The sequence below is a fragment of the Pan troglodytes genome, chromosome 5 (assembly GCF_028858775.2).
Source record: "Pan troglodytes isolate AG18354 chromosome 5, NHGRI_mPanTro3-v2.0_pri, whole genome shotgun sequence".
Lineage (NCBI taxonomy): Eukaryota > Metazoa > Chordata > Mammalia > Primates > Hominidae > Pan > Pan troglodytes.
Genome location: NC_072403.2, coordinates 70,118,737 through 70,137,539, shown reverse-complemented (window position 1 = coordinate 70,137,539; position 18,803 = coordinate 70,118,737). Strand labels below are relative to the sequence as shown.

The 18,803-nt window shown below is 35.9% G+C and overlaps 1 protein-coding gene across 1 annotated transcript in view; it reads left to right on the top strand.

Moving 5' to 3' along the window:
• The window catches only part of LOC100609532 (protein eyes shut homolog), a 2,075,858-nt gene that overhangs the window by 1,366,853 nt on the left and 690,202 nt on the right, over nt 1–18,803 (top strand). The gene's annotated exons all lie outside the window — the stretch shown is intronic.

Here is an 18,803-nt window from a genome sequence, read left to right as displayed (position 1 = left end):
GAGAAAAGAATATTATAGGGATTACATTATCAATGAACTCTCATAAGGAGATTTACAAAAGATCCATAAAAGCCTCATATTTTTCTCATATGGCTGTTGTAACAAATCAACTAAACTGGTAATTTCTTTTGATGAACAAAGTAAATTATATTCAGTGTAGAAAATGTGGCACTTCCAGAAAAGCATAAAGAAGGAAATTAAAATGGCCCACCACAATCCAGATTGAGTAATTAAGATATATTATTAATATTTTCAAAAGCTATGTTTGAAGGTGACCCTATCCCCAAATGCTCATGAACATCTGAAATAAATCAGTTTGCCAATCTAAGTAAACTTTTCCTCTTTCTCATTTGATTTTTAGTAAATTTTAATTTTTAATATAGATGTAATGCTTTTTTGTTATCTGTCTTACCTCCCTCCACCTTTTTTATTTCTTTGAGTGATGCTGAAAACACATACCACAGCCATAAGCTGGTATGTAGATTAAATTATTTTCTGGCAATAGATTATTTAGTAAAAGGAAACGTCTGTTTAAAGCCAATAAAAAGGGGAAAAAGAAGAAGAAGAAGAAGAAGTCCTAAACAGAGACTGGGAAAAAAGTTAAATGAGAGGTTTTAAGGAAGTTCTATCTTCCTTAGGCCAGAACTACCCAAATTCTGTTATCTAGAATACAGATTCTTACAAATGATTGACCAAAAAATAATGTATCATCAAATAAATTGAGGAAAGCCTACATCACATCTACTTCCCACCCAGAATACTCAAAATGAACATGAACATTTTAAGAACTCTGAGATGCTATTTAATAAATCATATTTTTTTCTTTTTTTTCTTAATGCTTAGTGTCACTATACTTAAAAGTGCCATGACACAGACACACATTTAATATCTTTCTTCATCATTTTAATCTCCTAAATAACAAATGCTGGGGGCAGTACACTTTGGAAAATGCCATCTCAGTCGAGGTAATAATTTCCCTGGGCAGGGATGACCATCATCTGTAGGGAAGCAAGTGCATGAGCCTTGGGTGGCAGTAAGAATCAAATCATGAAGGACATAGATGGGCTCCTGAATAAAGCAAAATGACAGATTGGTATCATGAAGAGACAGAGGGAAAACCCACAGAAGCTGTTCCGGCCTCAGGCATGGTTGAAAAAGAGTAAAAAAATACATTTTTAAAAAATCATAATTATAGTTTCTTCAACAGGAATTTATATCAAGTACTAATTGTATTACATATATGAATGTATTCCTATAAACAATTATAATTATCTACACTTTTCAGATGCAAAACTGAGAGACAGGGAGATTAAGTACAGATAATGACATAACTAGAAAATGACACAATCTCAAGGCTGCTTTCACTCCAAAATCTGTAAGTGTGACGCTACAGGCCCCATGAACCATGCTAGAGAAATGTAATATGAATTGAATTCCTGTTTTCCCCCACCAGGAAAGAACTGCTGTATGTTCAAGATCAGGTAAAGATAAGAGTTATAAATGATGTGTCCAGTAAAAATACTAGCAGAAGAAACAACAATATTAATTAACACACACTAAACAATTAACATGTACCATATGCTTTACACACACATAACTACATCTAATCATCATAAAACTTATAATGCCTATTTTACTAGGATGCTGGGCTGCCATAACAAAGTGGCAGACAAGGTGGCTCAAACAACAGAAATTAATTTTCTCACTATTCTACAGGCAATTTAATCTCACAATTGCAATTTAGTCTCACAATTCTGAGATCAAAATGACAACAGGTTTGATTTCTTCTGAGGTCTCCTTTTGCTTGTAGATGGCTGTATTCTCTCTGTGTCTTCATATCATCTCCCCTTTGTATGTGTCTATCTCCTAATTTCCTCTTGTAATAAGATCACCAGACACATTGGATGAAAGCCTACCCTAATGACCTCATTTTAGCTTATTACTTCTTTGAAGACCCTGTTTCCAAATATAGTCACATTCTCAGGTACTGATGGCTAGGGCATCAACATATGAATTTTGAGTGAAACACAATTCAGCCCATAGCAGTCATTTTGCATATTTGAAAGCTGAGACTCATAGAAGCTGGACAACTTTCTCTATCACATTGCTAGTCAGTAAGGGAGCAAGATTAGAACCCAGATCTCCTGCCCCTTGACCTGATCATTGTTTCTACTAAACATGGACAGTCTGTATTTTTAAAGTAACAAAACACTAGTCTTCTTTAAAAGAAACATTAGATGTTCAAGATTTTTTAAATCCCAAGAATACATATTTTTCACTATCCTTATTACAAAATGTCACTTTTAAGAATACTTAACCAAAAAATCACTTTCTTTTATGTTATATGACTATAATTTTGTTTCAATTTACATACACCATTGCTTCTTATTTTTATCAAAAATTAGTTGATATCCTGTCTATATCTGATCTAAATAATCTAAACTCAGAAATATTTCTTCTCAGGTTTTTGGTTTGTTTGAAGTAATAAAAAATTTATAGAAATATATTTTGTCCATGATTATCATCTATAAAGTACAAAAGTGAAGTTCCATTAATTTTATTTTTCAGTATCTTTAAAATATAGTCCTGGGGAAAAAAAGTCAAAAACACAAATTATGAGTTGAACACAATTCATGAATGTTGCAGCTAAAATTTTTTGACCATTTACATATTCTTCTAAGTAAAAGTAAATGGTGTGCACACAATTCACCCCCAGTTTTACCCTCTTTTATTTTCTTATTGTTGAAATATGGCTTTCTTCTTGAATATGAATATAGGAGAAAGATCTTGCCTTACGTACTCTTATAGAACTGGGAAGAAAAAGGACAGCAAAATTGTGCTAGGCCCATGATGATCTATCTCAGAAAAAGCGAAACAAATATGCTCTACGAAAAAGTAACCTGGCTCATTATTTTTGAGAACAAGGAAAGACAAGCTGTTCTGCAGAGCAGGATGGCCGTTGTGAAAAAGAAATGTGTGATTGCTTAAAATAACAAAAGCGGGAAGGAAAATATGGAGTGCTTAAAATCAGGTGAAATACAGTTTGGCATAATAAAGATACTAAAATCACACATACTAAAAATTATTTTAGTGAGAAATTAACTATAGCTGGTGCTCATATTTTAATGAAAGGGACAGTCAAAATGGGACAAAGCAGTAAAGTTAGAAGGCAGAAAAATAGCATAGAGTATGTCATGAAGCAAAATGCAAATGGGTGAGCATTTGTCACTCCACTGTTGAACACCACCAGGTAGAACATTAAGGTAGAAGGTGCTGCTGAGAAGCTGAAGATAGTGGCACATGTATTTTCTGTAAAGCGCAAATATGAGAGTCTGATGTTATAGTTTATTCATGTCTGTTGGTATAGTTATAATTATGCATGTGTATTGTATTAAGTTATTAATATACTATATACTACTTATAATCATTGCATATATTACACTATAATATATATTACATTATAATTATATACTAAAATATAATTATATTAACATAATAATTGAGTTTGCCTTTAATAACAAGTGTATTATGGGCCTTTTTCCATTTAAAGTCACCGCTTAAATTCTACCTTGTCCTTGAAGAAGGGTAGAATTTGGGATTAAAAGAGAGTTAAGTTAGGCTTTTCTGACCTCCTAAACTATGGGATTTTAGATTTTTCTAAGTATCTACCAATTAAAAATACTGCCATTAATTTTTAAAAAATTACTTTATTTCTTGTCTTAGATTTAAGACAACATTGTCCTAATTTGAGTCAATATCTTAATTTGTAAGTAATTCACAAACACTCTGTCAGTTCTAAAACTGTCTCCTGGAGAAGTTATTGGTTTGGCCCTTTGGCAGCAGGTGGTTCCTATTCTACAAACTCTGCAAAGCCAAATAACCTAGAACAAATGAGAACATCTTTAATTATCCTTGAGATAATAATTTACCAGCTATGTTTATGTACAGTCATCCACATGCATTGGATACAATAAATCATTGCATTAGACATGCAATAAATTACAAAGCATTTTGAAAAAGGGCATATGATTTATATAAACAGTAAATGACATGACACTTTAGAAGACTGACATGTACCAATGAAATCCACACACTGGCAGATATTTTCTCAAGTGATATAGAACCAGATACAAAGCCTGAATGTCATTATATTAATTTGTTAGATGATAATAGGAGAAGGGTGTTCCTTAATTAAGTACTGGTATCAAAAGAAGAGAGGAAGGTAATAATTTGAGATCATTTAGGTAGGAAGGAATGATAATCGGGTATGAAAATGCAGTGGTAGTCAGGTTGTATAGGTCATCAAATGCCACAGTAAGAACTGTGAACTACATCGTATGCAATAGAGTCTTACTGGAGGATATTTAAGTAAGAGATCAGATAAATAATCAAAGGAGTACTCACTGTCCTTAATAGGGTAGGCTAATCTACAGTACCCAATAGACTCTCAATGTCTGGGCTTCCCCAGATCCGCTCTACAGCTCATTTCCCGTTTCTTTCTGCGCTGGTCCTCTGAGATTTACTTGTGTGGATTAAATTAGTGGGCTCTTTTATGGATTAAATTGGGTTTTCACAAAATTTATGCATTGAAGTGTTAACCCTCAGCAGCTCAGAATGTGTGCTTATTTAGCTACAGAGTCATTACAGAGGTAATCACATTAAAATGAATTCATCAGGGTGGGCCTTAACAAAATATAATTGGTGTTTTTATAAAAAGAGAAAATTTGGGCATAGAGAGAGACCCATATAGAAGATAGACACCATGAAGACAGAAGACAGCCACCTTCAAGCCAAGGAGAAAGGTCTAGAACAGATTCTTTCTTCATATCAAAAAAATAGGGAGGCAAGAGGGTAAAGCCTGAATGTGTATTCCTTTGACCTTGTGTTGTGTCCCATGGGTTGGTTCTCTCCCTAAAGTCAAAGTCTTTGCTCCTGGCAAATGGCCCTCTACTCTGTTCTGATAACTCCTCTTTTCCTCTAGTCTTTAGATGTAGAGATAGTGTCAGAGTAACTATGTTGTGGTCCTGGCATTCTGTACAATCCTTTGTGGCTTTTCTACTCTCTGACCACATCTTTGTGAAAAGTTCCTTTATTTTACCTTACTCAAATTATATAGTTGAAGTGTTCCATGTATATTCTGCTGAGAAAATGAATTCTCCACCAGTCAGCATGGTGAAGGACTGGTGAAAGGTTTAATGGGGCAGGACTAGAAGTGGCAAATCCCACCCCTTTCTGCATTCTGTTGGCTAGAGATTAGTCACATGGAGACACTTCATGACAAGGGAAGCTGGAAAAGGTTTTCTAGCTTTGCACCCACGAGGAAGAGTACATCAGCTAAAACAGTGTGGAATAAACAAGATGAGAATTATTTCTATAAGGGAAAATATAACTGTCTACCTTTAGGATAAAAACAAAAAATCAGTAAACACAATTTATAACACTTAGTAGTTGAATTTGAACCAAAGTGCTCATATTTCTTTTAATCTTGGTTTTTAGTGGTTTATTGCATTGCTTACAAAATATGTACTGATATATACGCTATTTATCTATTAAATAATTATAACTTCATCAAAATGCATAGCATGTCAGATTACATGTTTTAAATAATTGCTTCTTTCTACTATCTGTTAAACTACTCCAGGATTCACCCAGTGTACTGGCGCATAATGCCTAGGAATGAAAAACTGTTTCATCATCACATCATATACCTTCTTATGTGTTTGAGTGGTAGAAAATATTATAAAAATGCAGCAAATTGTGCATTCAAAACACAGAGCAGTCTGAAAGAAACCACAAATTTTAGTAACAATTGGAACAAAGACAATGGAAACATTATCACTAGAGTAAGCATCCAAGTTTTGCACTTCATTTGGAAGACATTAAGAATGAAACCAAGAACAGGACATGTGTCGATTAGAGCAGGAACACTTTGGCTCAGAGTGCTGGAAAATCAGTGAAGTGGAACCAAACAAACAAAAATTAGCTATTTAACCACTTTCCAAAAAATAAAAAATTTGTTTCTAATGAAATGTGTACATTATCCCATTAATCCTTTAATTAACCCCTGTCAGTAGTGTCAAGAAAAACATGACCATGGAATACTGATTTTACTTTAACTTGAACAAAATAAAAAATGAACAATTGATTTTCATTTTAAATGATAATTATTCATCCAAGGAATTGTTCCTGTATCATAAACCTATTTTTCTCTTCCTTTCCAAGTGGTATATATTCCTTTAACACAAAAGATAGAGTAGGAGTGAAATTTCATCATTTAACGTGGGAAAAGAGGATCTTAAAATGTAAACTACATAGGCCAGTTAATTAGAATAGAAATTAACCATGTTTAAGTTTTTCTTTGAGACAGTGTCTCAAGAAAGAATCCTGCTCCATCACCCAGGCTGGAGTGCAGTGATGCTACCTTGGCTCACTGCAACCTCCATCTCTGTGATTTAAGCGATTCTCCTTCCTCAGCCGCCCGAGTAGCTGGGATTACAGGTGCATGCCACCATGCCCAGCTAATTTTTGTATTTTTAGTAGAGATAGAGTTTCACCATGTTGGCCAGCCTGGTCTCGAACTCCTGACCTCAACTGATCCACCTGCCTTGGCCTCCCAAAGTTCTGGGATTACAGACAGGCCTGAGCCACTGCACCTGGCCTGTAATTTTTAATTCCATTTATTCCAGTGCTCTGATAAATTGGTTACCAATCACCTTTTAGGGGCTATTTTTAAACACAAAATAATTTAAAAAGTAGGACATTTCCCATCATTTTACTTGAAAACATATTACCTATTATAAAATTACTGAAATTAATCTAACAAAATATACTGCTATTATTAATACTGTTAGTCAAATCAGAGGAGCATAGAGTAATTTTGGTTTTACTTGATACATCCATTTAACATCAGAGTTTTGGGGTTTTTTTCTCTTGAAAAAGATATTTGTTATTATTCTATGGAAGTTCAGCTGAAATTATGTAGCTGATGTCAGTCTATAAGTCGTCTGGACCTCAAGAGTTTTGAGAATATTTTTGGTTGGATTTTGATCAAAAAGGGCAGATGTTACCAAAAGAAGCACATAGCAGCTGCATTTATGTGGAATTACTGGGAAGCTATTTTACCCAGGCATTTTATCATATATCTGGGATATAAAAATTCAAAGTATACACAAGTCAAAGGCCTGAGTCTTATTCTTTCAGCAAAAATAATTTCAAAATATATTTTGAAAGCACTTTTTAAAACAAGATAATAATATAGGCTAGAAATAGACAATATCATAAAGTATAATTGGCTTATTTCTGCCAAATGCATGCTTTTAGTAAGAACTGGATAATGGCAATTTAGTGATATTTACTGAGCCATACAAATGTATGCCCCTTAGACGCTCAACAACTTATGGAAACAAAGATTAGCATATCATAGTATAGGCTTCAACAGGTATCCACTGATTACTCGTGTCCTTTAATTTTACCTGAAATACATCTTGTTTTTGATGATATTTTTTACTCTGACCTGATAAGAGAGGTTCTAGTATAAATGACCTACAGTTAAAATTTCTACTTAAATCTTTCTGCTGCATATGATTCACTTGACTCAGCTGTAATTCTAGCTTGCCTCATTTTTCTCTTATCTTTGCCAAGAGGTCAACTGTCTCCTATGCTAATACAAACATTTTGAAAACAAACTGAAAGTGGATAGTTTATAATTTTAGTATTTCATATAAGAAAACAGAGATGAAAAAATATCCTTGCTAAAAAATAAAACAAGGTTATATTAACCACATTTTTAGAAAACCTTCCTGTGAGATATTTCAGTGTAAATATAAAAATAAAGACTATGGTTATCTTATTAAGAGAAACTTGCAATATTGAAGGCAATTGTTGAATGATAAATTTTAATTCTCATTAACTTGTATTATGATCCAGTTGAGTGCATTTTGAAATGCTAGATACATAATACTTTGAATTTAAGTCTTTAAAATGTTTCTTGTAGATCACCACAGTGTAATTAGTTTACTGAATCAATAGATGTCAGAAAATTCAAAGGTTGAAAGTCAGTTGTGTTATGGGAGGTAAACTCACTTTTGAGAAACATTTAGAATAATCATTATTTCAGAAAATTAATACTTAATTCAAGTCATTTTACAAATACTATCAAATTCCTTTCAGTTTGAAAAGAACATATCCTACTTCATTAAGTGTTACTTAAGTTTTTTCTATTAATGAAAAGTTATTTTGTGAAAAGGAATTCTGAAGTATACATAATAGTTGCTTTCATGTGCTTTCTCATTCTATGTTCATTTAGATGACTTCAGAATCAAAAGTCAAGCCTATATTTGCTTCCTTCAGTTGTATATTATCAGGGTTACAATACCTAATATATTTTTGTTTACATCAAATCTTCTCAAAAAGGATACTCAAATATCTTTTTGTTATATGGCCTTTTAAAATATATAATGAGAGCATATTGAAGGTAGCAAGCTTCAAGTTAAATCAGTACAACAATAGGAAAGTTAAGTTTCAAAGCATTCTAATTAGGAAGTATGGAACACTTCCAAAAGGGTCTTCACAGTTAATTGACTAGAGCCTACATGGAATAATGCAGTCTGTATATCATTTAGCTTATATACATCAGTCTCTCCCCAAGTTGACATTCTCTATAGTTGTTGGTTACCTGCTGCTTTGGTGTACTCTCTGTTATGACCTTGTAGGTTGCTTTAATTGTTAAAGCCTCATTGATCACTGCATGTCAATAAAAATGAATACATTAAGTCCATATCCACAGATTCTCTAGCAGAATACTTCTAGGAACCACTGAAATGTAAATTCCTAGATAATCCTGTCAGATGTATTTATTTTTTAAGGGAACTAACCATTAATGACTAATTATCATGCTAACTGCAATAAAACACAGTGCTAATGAAATTTGCCCAAATTTAAGCTAAAAGAAAAATTGATCTAGTTATTTTTCACTTGATAGACAAAAAGCTGAGAAACAATGATCTAGTTTTTTTTTAGAAAAGGCTTTGCAAGATTTTCATATCATTTGAAACAATGCAATAATATTATGCAAAATGGTTCTCATATATAATTGACTAAAAAATAACTAGAAATAGTGATTCTGTAATTACCAGAAACAGAATAATTCTTAAAAAGTCAGAGTTCGGCATAGCTGGAGACTTCCATTTGAAAACTGTGGATAATCATGGCATGATAAGTTGCTTATAGAAGAAGTTTAGAACAGAATGGTCACATATCTGAAGGACAGGGTTTAAGAGAAATAGTTTATCCCTCTTGCCACTGGGAGGACTTGACCCAATTCTGTCCAAAGCCAACCCCTTTGCCAACCGCTAGACTCCATCCTTTTTCACATTTTCAAGGACTTCTCTTCTTCAGGATCACCTTTATTTTCTTGTATTATCCATCTTTTTCTCTCTGCTGAACCATTTCCAAAAAAAAGAAAAAAAAGGCTTTAAAATTTCTCAGCTGCAACACAGCACCTCTCGAGATCTTATATTACTTTGATTCTGTTCCTCTTCAAAGTCAACATGTCAAAAGTTTGCCACACATGAGATTTTGATTTTGTTACTTGTTCTTTACTATTCAGTCCTATCCAATCTGGTATCCATGTTCCCACAACTGACACAGCTTTTGTTACTGTCACCTGTGAGTAGAGAATTTTATCATTCAAACTGATAAATATTTAAAAATAAAAAAGTGTTGTTAGTTATGACTCTGGGACAACATGTACAAACAGAAACTATTCTAAGCAGTGTGAGACAATGGTCACTCTATACGACCTTCATGTTGACAAAGCCAATTTTCTGTCTCCATTGTACTAAGCATTTTAGTGAATACACTCTATCTTCTTGAAGTTATTTTCTATGTCTGCTTCAAAAAGAGTAAGTTGTTGGTGTTTCTCCTATCTCGGTGACCAATTATTTTTTCTCTTTTTATGCCTGTTCCAGCATGGAACTTTCTTATGAATTCTAGACTCATCTATCTAAACACCTACCTAATATTTTCTCTTGTATGCCTCATCTGTATCTTAAATTTAACATATCCAAAATACAATTCCTGGTCTCCTACTCCTAACATCGCTTCTCTACTTTCCATTCCTTCCTTCCTTCCCCATTCACACATCCGTCCATGGCCTTTTCTGTCTCAGCAAATAACACTATTGTCTACCTATATAATGAAAGTCATTTTTTACTCATCAGTTCGCTCTTTATATTCAAGCGTTTTCAGAAAGTCCTTTTCAACATTTCGTCTTACATCTACTTATTTTTTCTCTGTCACCTCTGAAACCATTCTTGTCAAAGCTTCCTTTTTTTTTTTTTTTTTTTTTTCTGGAATGGAGTTTTACTCTTGTTGCCCAGGCTGGAGTGCAATGGCATGATCTCAGCTAACTGTAACTTCTGACTCCCAGGTTCAAGCTATTCTCCTGCCTCAGCCTCTCAAGTAGCTTGTATTACAGGCAGACACCACCACACCCGGCTAATTTTGGATTTTTAGTAGAGACGGGGTTTTGCCATGTGGGCCAGTCTGGTCTCAAACTCCTGACCTTGGGTGATCCTCCCGTCTTGGCCTCCCAAAGTGCTGGGATTACAGGCGTGAGCCACCACACCTGGCTGCTTCCATCATTTTTTTTATTTGGGCTCTGGCAGTTCTCTCTTGCCTGCTTCTCAACATTGTAGCCACTATGGCCAGGGTGTTTTTTAAAAAAACATATTACGTCAAATCACTTCCCTGTTTGAAGGTTCTTCATTAGCTTACTTGTACTCTGAAAATAAAATCCAGACTTCTTGTCATTGCCAACAAGACCCTGCATGGTTGTGTTCCTGCCTGTGTTCCTCGACCTCACCCAATACCTGACTTCCTCCCTCTCACACGCTGCATTCACTTTGACATTCCATTACTTCTAGGACTCTCTGAAATGCTTTTTACCCCAGAGCCCTTAATCTCACTGCTTCTTCCAACTGGAATAATGTGTCGTTTTCAGTATTTTTCTCTTCTGTTCCCACATTGGTTCCGTGTGGCCTCCTCCTCCTTCTTCAAATTTTAGGTTAAAAGTCATCTCTAGAGGTAAATCCTCCTTAACTGTTCTGTCTAAAATTTTTCCTCTCAAGTTATCTGTTATAGCACCTACTTTCATTTTATATTTACTTGTTTTACTCATTGATTTTCTATATTCCTAACCAGACTGTAAGCTTCATGTGTTCAGGGATTTCTCTGTCTTCTTCCCGGTTGAATACACACCTGGCACCTAGCGTGTAACTGGGGCATAACTTGTTGATTAATAAATAAATATTAAATAATGAATGAAAGGCAGGGATGAAACTTGATTTCAGATTCAACGGTGGGCAGGTGTTGGAGAGGAGAGAAAATTAGCACGGGAAGAAATGCAATCTTAGAGTGAGCCACATCTGTTGTCTTAAAAACACGCAGGGTTTGCAGTGAAATAAAGCAGATGCAGTTTGGTGCAGCCATAAAAATCAGAAGTTCTGTTTCAGTAGGGTCGCTAGGCTGTCTAACTACTTAGACTTAGTCACAAATATTTTTTTCTCCAGAGTTGCATGAAATTATTTGCATGCTCACAATAACCTGGGTAAAAATCTGGTACATCATAGGTATTGAATAAAATATTGATAATAAAATATCAGTGTTTTAAATGAGTCCTCCTCTCTCAAATATCTTAAAATATTTTCTGTTTTTAAACAGATGCCTATGAAGTTTACTGGATGTTTTATATTTGTGTGCATATTTTATGTAGGTAGTAAACTGTCAAAAATATGAAAACGGGGGTTGATTTAGCTGAGTTATCACTACTGTGGTTATTTTAAATAGATAAAATCATTAACTCAACTTTTGAGTCAAACTTTATATCATAATATTTTATAGTTGAAGAATATGTTATGTTAATTATTGAAGAACTTTCTCACTAAAATGGAAACTTAATTTTATTCAAATGGTTGAAAATTTTAGGATAGCATTTAAAAGGGAATGCAAAATGAAAGGTTAAGTGCTAAAATAAACATTTTCTTCCAAGAAATGTTAGCATTTAAAATAATCAAAAGTGATTGTGTTCATATTAAGTTTATATACAAGCAACTTAAGTAACGTGACACATTCAGAATTATATAAAGCTTGCCATTGGTGATCTCATTGGCAACTCTAAAGAATTTTTTTTCCCTCATGATGGAGTCTTGCTCTGTCGTCCAGGCTGGAGTGCAGTGGCATGATCTCGGCTCACTGCAACCTCTGCCTTCCGAGTTCAAGCAATTCTCCTGCCTCCGCCTCCTGAGTAGCTGGGATTACAGGCACACGCCACCACGCCTGGCTAATTTTTGTATTCTTAATAGAGTCAGGGTTTCACCATGTTAGCTAGGCTGGTCTGGAACTCTTGACCTTGTGATCCGCCTGCTTTGGCCAAGAATTTGGTTTCTTAACATACCTGTGAAAGGAAAGCAATTCCTCTGTTGGTATTATATCACCTCAAGAGGCATGACGATTCTACAATGTTAGGAAACACTACCTACTACATGTCTGTCAGTAATTAGAACTAATTAGAAACTGTGTATATTTCAATTTGAATATACTAAACTTATAGTTAAAATGTTTAGCTGGCTGAATTTGAAATGGACATTGATTTTACAACTAGGAAATTAAATTGCTTAATGGTCTAGGTTTGATGGTTTCAAATTAATCTGTATAGCATGTGACATCTTACTTGAAATGAAAGTGGTTATACAATTGAATTGACTTCCTTTCCAATCAGTTCTCATATCAATAATTGTTAATCCAAGAAGGGAAAATACTCTAAAATTAAAATCGAGTAATTTGAGAGTGAAAACTTCACTTATTCTTTTTTATATTCTCAAGATCTAACAAAATGCTTTTCAGAAAAATCAGTAAATCCTTACTGAGTGATTGATTGAATGAATGAATAAATGAATTAAATATTTACAAAAGAGGCATTCAACATTTTCAAAACAAAATTATCTAAAAGAAAAACCAAAAAATAAAAAAGAAAGTATTTTATATGCCTATAGTCCTAATAGACATGTATTACATTTTAAAAGACACTTATAAAATGTTATCTACATAAAATGAACTATTTATTATGCACATTATTATTCTGAAGGAAAAATCTACACTACAAATGAAAGTAATGAATACTCTCAGATACACTTGTAAGGTGACAGGAATATTAAACCAAGTGGTAGCACAAGATTAACATAGACATTATGCTCATAATAATTAACCTCTCACTCCATCGTTCTAAGAACAATTAAGACCAAATGTATTAATAGGGTCTATTACACTAATGTGATAATAATAATCATGTGAAGATTACTTCTGAGACTCTTCTAATAAAAAAAGCAAAACAGGATTCAAAGATAACACTAAGAAAATATTTTTATACTCAACCTGTTGAGGCTTCACAACAGAAAGTTCCATGTTTCCTCCCTGAGGCATCCCAGCCATTCCAATTGACCAAATACCATAAGGTTTTAAGGTACGAAGGTCCTCAGCAGATTTAGAATAGCAATATGACCTAACAACCCTTGTCCACCATTGCTCTTATTTCTTGCTACAAAGTAGAACATACATGCTTATCCATATTCCAAGAGGGATAGGCCCTTGGCTTGTCTGTATCCCTTTCAGCACTGCACAGATGCCCCACACTTATTTGCCTAATGGAATGAGGCAATTGAGTGACTGTTCTCAAAACAAAGAAGGTAACATGTTTTGAGTAACATGCAGTCTTCCCTTCAATGGGCACCCTTTAAATGTCTTTATTAGAAAAAAAAAGTCTATCTGTCTGTCATCTATCTGTCTATCTATCTATCTATCTATCTATCATCTATCTATCTGTCAATCATCTAGCTCAGCACTATTGACACTGGGGCTAGATAATTATTTGTTGTAAGGTGCTGTCCTTTGTATTGTAGGATGTTTAGCTGCAACTCTGGATTCTACCCCTTCCCTCACTTGGGAGGAGCCAAAATCGTTCCAGTTGTTGTGAAATATTTCTTGATGGGGAGGATGGAGAGGGCAAAAATCACAATCCCTGTTTGAGAACCACTGATCTACACACACACACACACACACACACACACACACCCCAAACAAAAAAATGCGCTCTCTCTCTTGCTCTCTCTCTCTCTCTTCTTCCCTCCCTCCCTGAAATATTTGAAAACACTAATCAGCAGTTTCCAAGTTATTACAAAAGATTGGTAATTATTTTTATTTTTGTATCCTAGTTTTGAGAAAGAGAAAAAGAGCAAGCTCTTAATCTGTGCATTTTGATTTTTTAGAAGAGTAAATAGCATACTGATTGTGTTTAGCATTTAGGAAGTGGATTATCTTTAAATGATTCATGAGCCAAAGATAAATTGTTACTTGTCAGCCTGACCTTACTAGAAGAATGTATTTAATTAAAAAAAATTCCCTAGATATGAAAGACAAAATTAACATTTATTTCTGCTTGAGAATTTAAGAGTTATACTAATGAGAAATGACATCATCCTAAATTGCCCTCCCCTTCAACCATAGCCACTGATATGATTTGGCTTTGTCCCCACCCAAATCACATCTTGAATTGTAGGTCTCATAATCCCCACGTTCACGGGAGGGAGCCAGTAGGAGGTGATTGAATCACAGGGACAGTTTCTTCCAAGGTATTTTTATGATATTAAGTTCTCATGAGATCTGAGGGTTTTTTTAAGGGGCTTCCCCTTTTGCACTGCTCTCGTTCTTCTCCTTCCTGCTGCCATGTGAAGAAGGACATGTTTACTTCCCCTCCCACCATGATTTTAAGTTTCTTGTGGCCTCCCCAGCCATGCTGAACTGTGAGTTAATTAAACCTCTTTCATTTATAAATACTCAGTCTCAGGTATGTCTTTATTAGCAGTGTGAGAATGGACTAATACAGTATATTGGTACCACAGAGAGTGAGGTGCTGCTGTAAAGATACCTGAAAATGTGGAAGCGACTTTGAAGCTGAGTAACAGGGAGAGGGTGAAATAGTTTGGAGGGTTCAGAAGAAGAAAGAAAAATGTGGGAAAGTTTGGAACTTCCTAGAGACTTGTTGAATAGCTTTGACCAAAATGCTGATGGTGAAACGGACAAGGAAGTCCAAGCTGAGGTGGTCTCAGATGGAGAGGAAGAACTTATTGGGAACGGGAATAAAGGTGATTCTTGCTATGCTTTATCAAGGAGACTGGCAGCATTTTGTCCCTACCCAAGAGATCTGTGGAACTTTAAACATGAGAGAGATGATTTAGGGTATCTGGCAGAAGAAATTTCTAAGTGGCAAGGCATTCAAGAGGAAGCAGGGCATAAAAGTTTGAAAATTTTGCAGCCTGATGATGCAGCCTTTGATGCCCAAAGTCACAAAATACAGCTCTGGCTGTGGCTTCAGAGGGTGTAAGCTCCAAATCTTGGCAGTTTCCATATGGTGTTGAGCCTGTGGATGCACAGAAGTTAATAGAAAACCAAAACCCATTTTCTGGGGAGAAATTCAGGCCTGCTGCAGAAATTTGCATAAGTAACAAGGAGCTGAATGTTAATCACCAAGACAATGGGGCAAATATCTCCAGGGCATGTCAGAGACCTTCACAGCAGGTCCTCCCAACACAGGCCCAGAGACCTAAGAGGAAAATATGGTTCATAGGCTAGGCCCAGGCTCCCCCGGCTGTGTGCAGCCTAGGGAATTGGTGCCTTGCATTCCAGCCGCTGTAGCGGTGGCTCAAAGTCACATGGTACAGTTCTGGCTGTGGCTTCAGAGGGTGTAAGCCCCAGGTCTTGGCAGTTTCCACATGGTGTTGAGCCTGTGGATACACAGAAGTCGAGAACTGAGGTTTGGGGAGCTCTGCCTAGATTTCAGAGGTATGAAATCTAGGTGTGAAATCTTTCATACCTCCGCCAGGTATGGAAATGCCTGGATGTCTAGGCAGAAGTTTGCTTCAGGGGCAGAGCCCTCATGGAGAACCTCTGCTAGGGCAGTGCAGAAGGGAAATGTGGGGTCAAAGACCCCGCACAGAATCCCCACTTGGGCACTGCCTAGTGGAGCTGTGAGAAGAAAGACACTGTTCTCCAGACCCCAGAATGGTAGATCCACCAACAACATGCACTGTGTGCCTGGAAAAGCCACAGACATTCAACACCAGCCCCTTAAAGCAGCCAGGAGGGGGTGCTGTACCCTGCAAAGCCACAGGGGCAGTGCTGCCCAAGGCTGTGGGAGCTCACCTCTTGCATCAGTGTGACTCAGATGTGAGACATGGCTTCAAAGGAGATCATTTCAGAACTTTAAGGTTTAATGACTGCCCTGTTGGATTTTGGACTTTGTTCTGGTAGGCCAATTTCTCCCAGTTGGAGCAAGTGTATTTACCCAGTCCCTTTACCACCATTTTATCTAGGAAGTAACTAACTTTCTTTTGATTTTATAGGCTCATAGGCAGAAGCAACTTGCCTTGTCTCAGATGAGACTTTGGATTTGGACTTTTAGGTTAATGCTGGAATGAGCTAAGACTTTGAGGGACTGTTGGAAAGGCATAATTGAGTTTTGAAATGTGAGGACATGAGATTTGGGAGGGGCCCGGGATAGAATGATATGATTTGGCTGTGTCCTCACCCAAATCTCATCTTAAATTGTAGTTCCCATAATTCTCGCTTGGTGGAGGGAACCCCATGGGAGGTAATTGAATCATGGAGGTGGTTTCCCTCATGCTATTCTCATGATAGCCATGCTAAACTGTGAGCCAATTAAACTTTTTTCCTTTATAAATTATCCAGTCTTGGGTATCTCTTTATTAGCAGCATGAGAATGGACTAATATAGCTACTTATGATCGTCTATAGAAAGGATTTGTGGGGAACTAGCCAGGATGAAATTTTGAGGAACTCAGATGGGAGCCATAGTGAATATTTAAATTGTAGTCAGAGTCAGGGCTGTTCTATTTGATCTTGCATTTTTCCAGTTCAGCTGACACCCTGGCACCCCCACACTACTCCAGACATTTCTGGAAGCAGAAACCTAGTGAACATTAACCACCGTTCACAAAGCATCCTTAATACCACAGCATACCTCACCTTTTCTCAGGGACTGTGCGATCAAATCACAATATAAATCTAACTTGAAACCAAAGTCAGGAATAGAGTGGAGGAGCATGACTCTGGTGAAACTTACTCTTTTTTTTTCCATGGGACAGAACCTTCCCTCAATTATAGTCATATATTCCAATTGCAGCATACAGGAATCTCTGCCAATAACTCAGGTATGCAAGACATATAATTTTATTTTCTACATCTCAACTTAATTTACATTTCTAGTCCCCATTCTGATGAGATAACAGAAAATCAATTTCAGTCAATGAGAGTTTCCTTCTCTCTCCCTGTGATTTTATGACAGTGCCAAGGCATAGATGGTGCAGGTAATCACGTAGATATTAATGTGATCTGATCACACTGGTCTCTGGTGAAATAGACCTATTTTGCCTGGTTTTCTCATTCGAACACACAGAGGGCAGAACACAGGAAAGACTCCTTTAGACTTAAAGGCAAGAAAAAACGCACTTTAATGCTTTCTGCCCTATAAGAAATAGCATAGACCTGGTTATTAGAAAATAAAAAGGTTATGATTTTCCAAAGTATTACTCTGAAGCTTCTTAAGATACATACTTTAATATGTATCAAGTACACTCAATCATGAAGAACTAAATAGCCATACCACAAATTTGCAGAGAGTTTTTTTTTTTTAAGCAAGGTGTTACGTAGATAGCTACAGTATGAAATAATTAAAGGATAGCCTCTTGTGTTTGAGACCTGGATTGGAGATAATAGGAAGAGTTGGGTAGGGAACTATTGGCCCCACCCTGTGGTTTCCCTGTCTCCCCTAAAATTTCTCCTATGTCACCACTCTGGAATCTAAACAATCATATGAAAACATTTTTGAAAAACATTGTTGTGTTATAAATATTTTAATTTGAATAATATTAATAACAAAACTGTAGGCCAGGCGCAGTGGCTCGTGCCTGTAATCCCAGCATTTTGGGAGGCCAATGCAGGTGGATCCCTTGAGGTCTGGAGTTCAAGACTAGCCTGGCCTATATGGTGAAACCCATCTCCACTAAAGATACAAAACAATTAGCCAGGCTTGGTGGTGTGCACCTGTAGTGCCAGCTACTTGCGAGGCTGAGGCAGAAGAATTGCTTGAACCCAGGAGGCCGAGGTTGCAGTGAGCCAAGATTGTGCCACTGCGCTCCAGCCTGGGCAACACAGTGAGACGCTGTCAAAAAAAAAAAAAAAGCCAACCCTTACAGATAAGAATATGCATTATTTGCTAGAGTTGAAAAACTAGATTTTTAAAATATTATTCCTGAAATAATAACTAGTATGCAACTAAATAAAAAAAATTCTTCCTGAATGTCACTGCTTTATAATTGTCAGAAACTTGTCATTATTCAATGCAATCTAATTCACCACCAACAATATGTATCTAAATGGTCTATTTTGATAAGGTATAAATGGTTTTCACTTTTTAAGAGAGGAAGTAAAGCATACCAATTAAAACAAGTTTCTGGAAACAAGCAAATTAAAAGCAAATTCTAGCACTGCCACCCATTGTAAACCCCTGTACCTGTTACCAAAGAACTCAGAACCTTAAATCTCTCATTTGTTAAATGCAGGTAATAATAATACCTGCTGCAGAGGGTAATTTTTCATATAGTATAAGGTACTACATATGCCTTGCATACAGAAAGTGCTCAATAAATGTTTGTAATTGTTTTTACTCTTGAG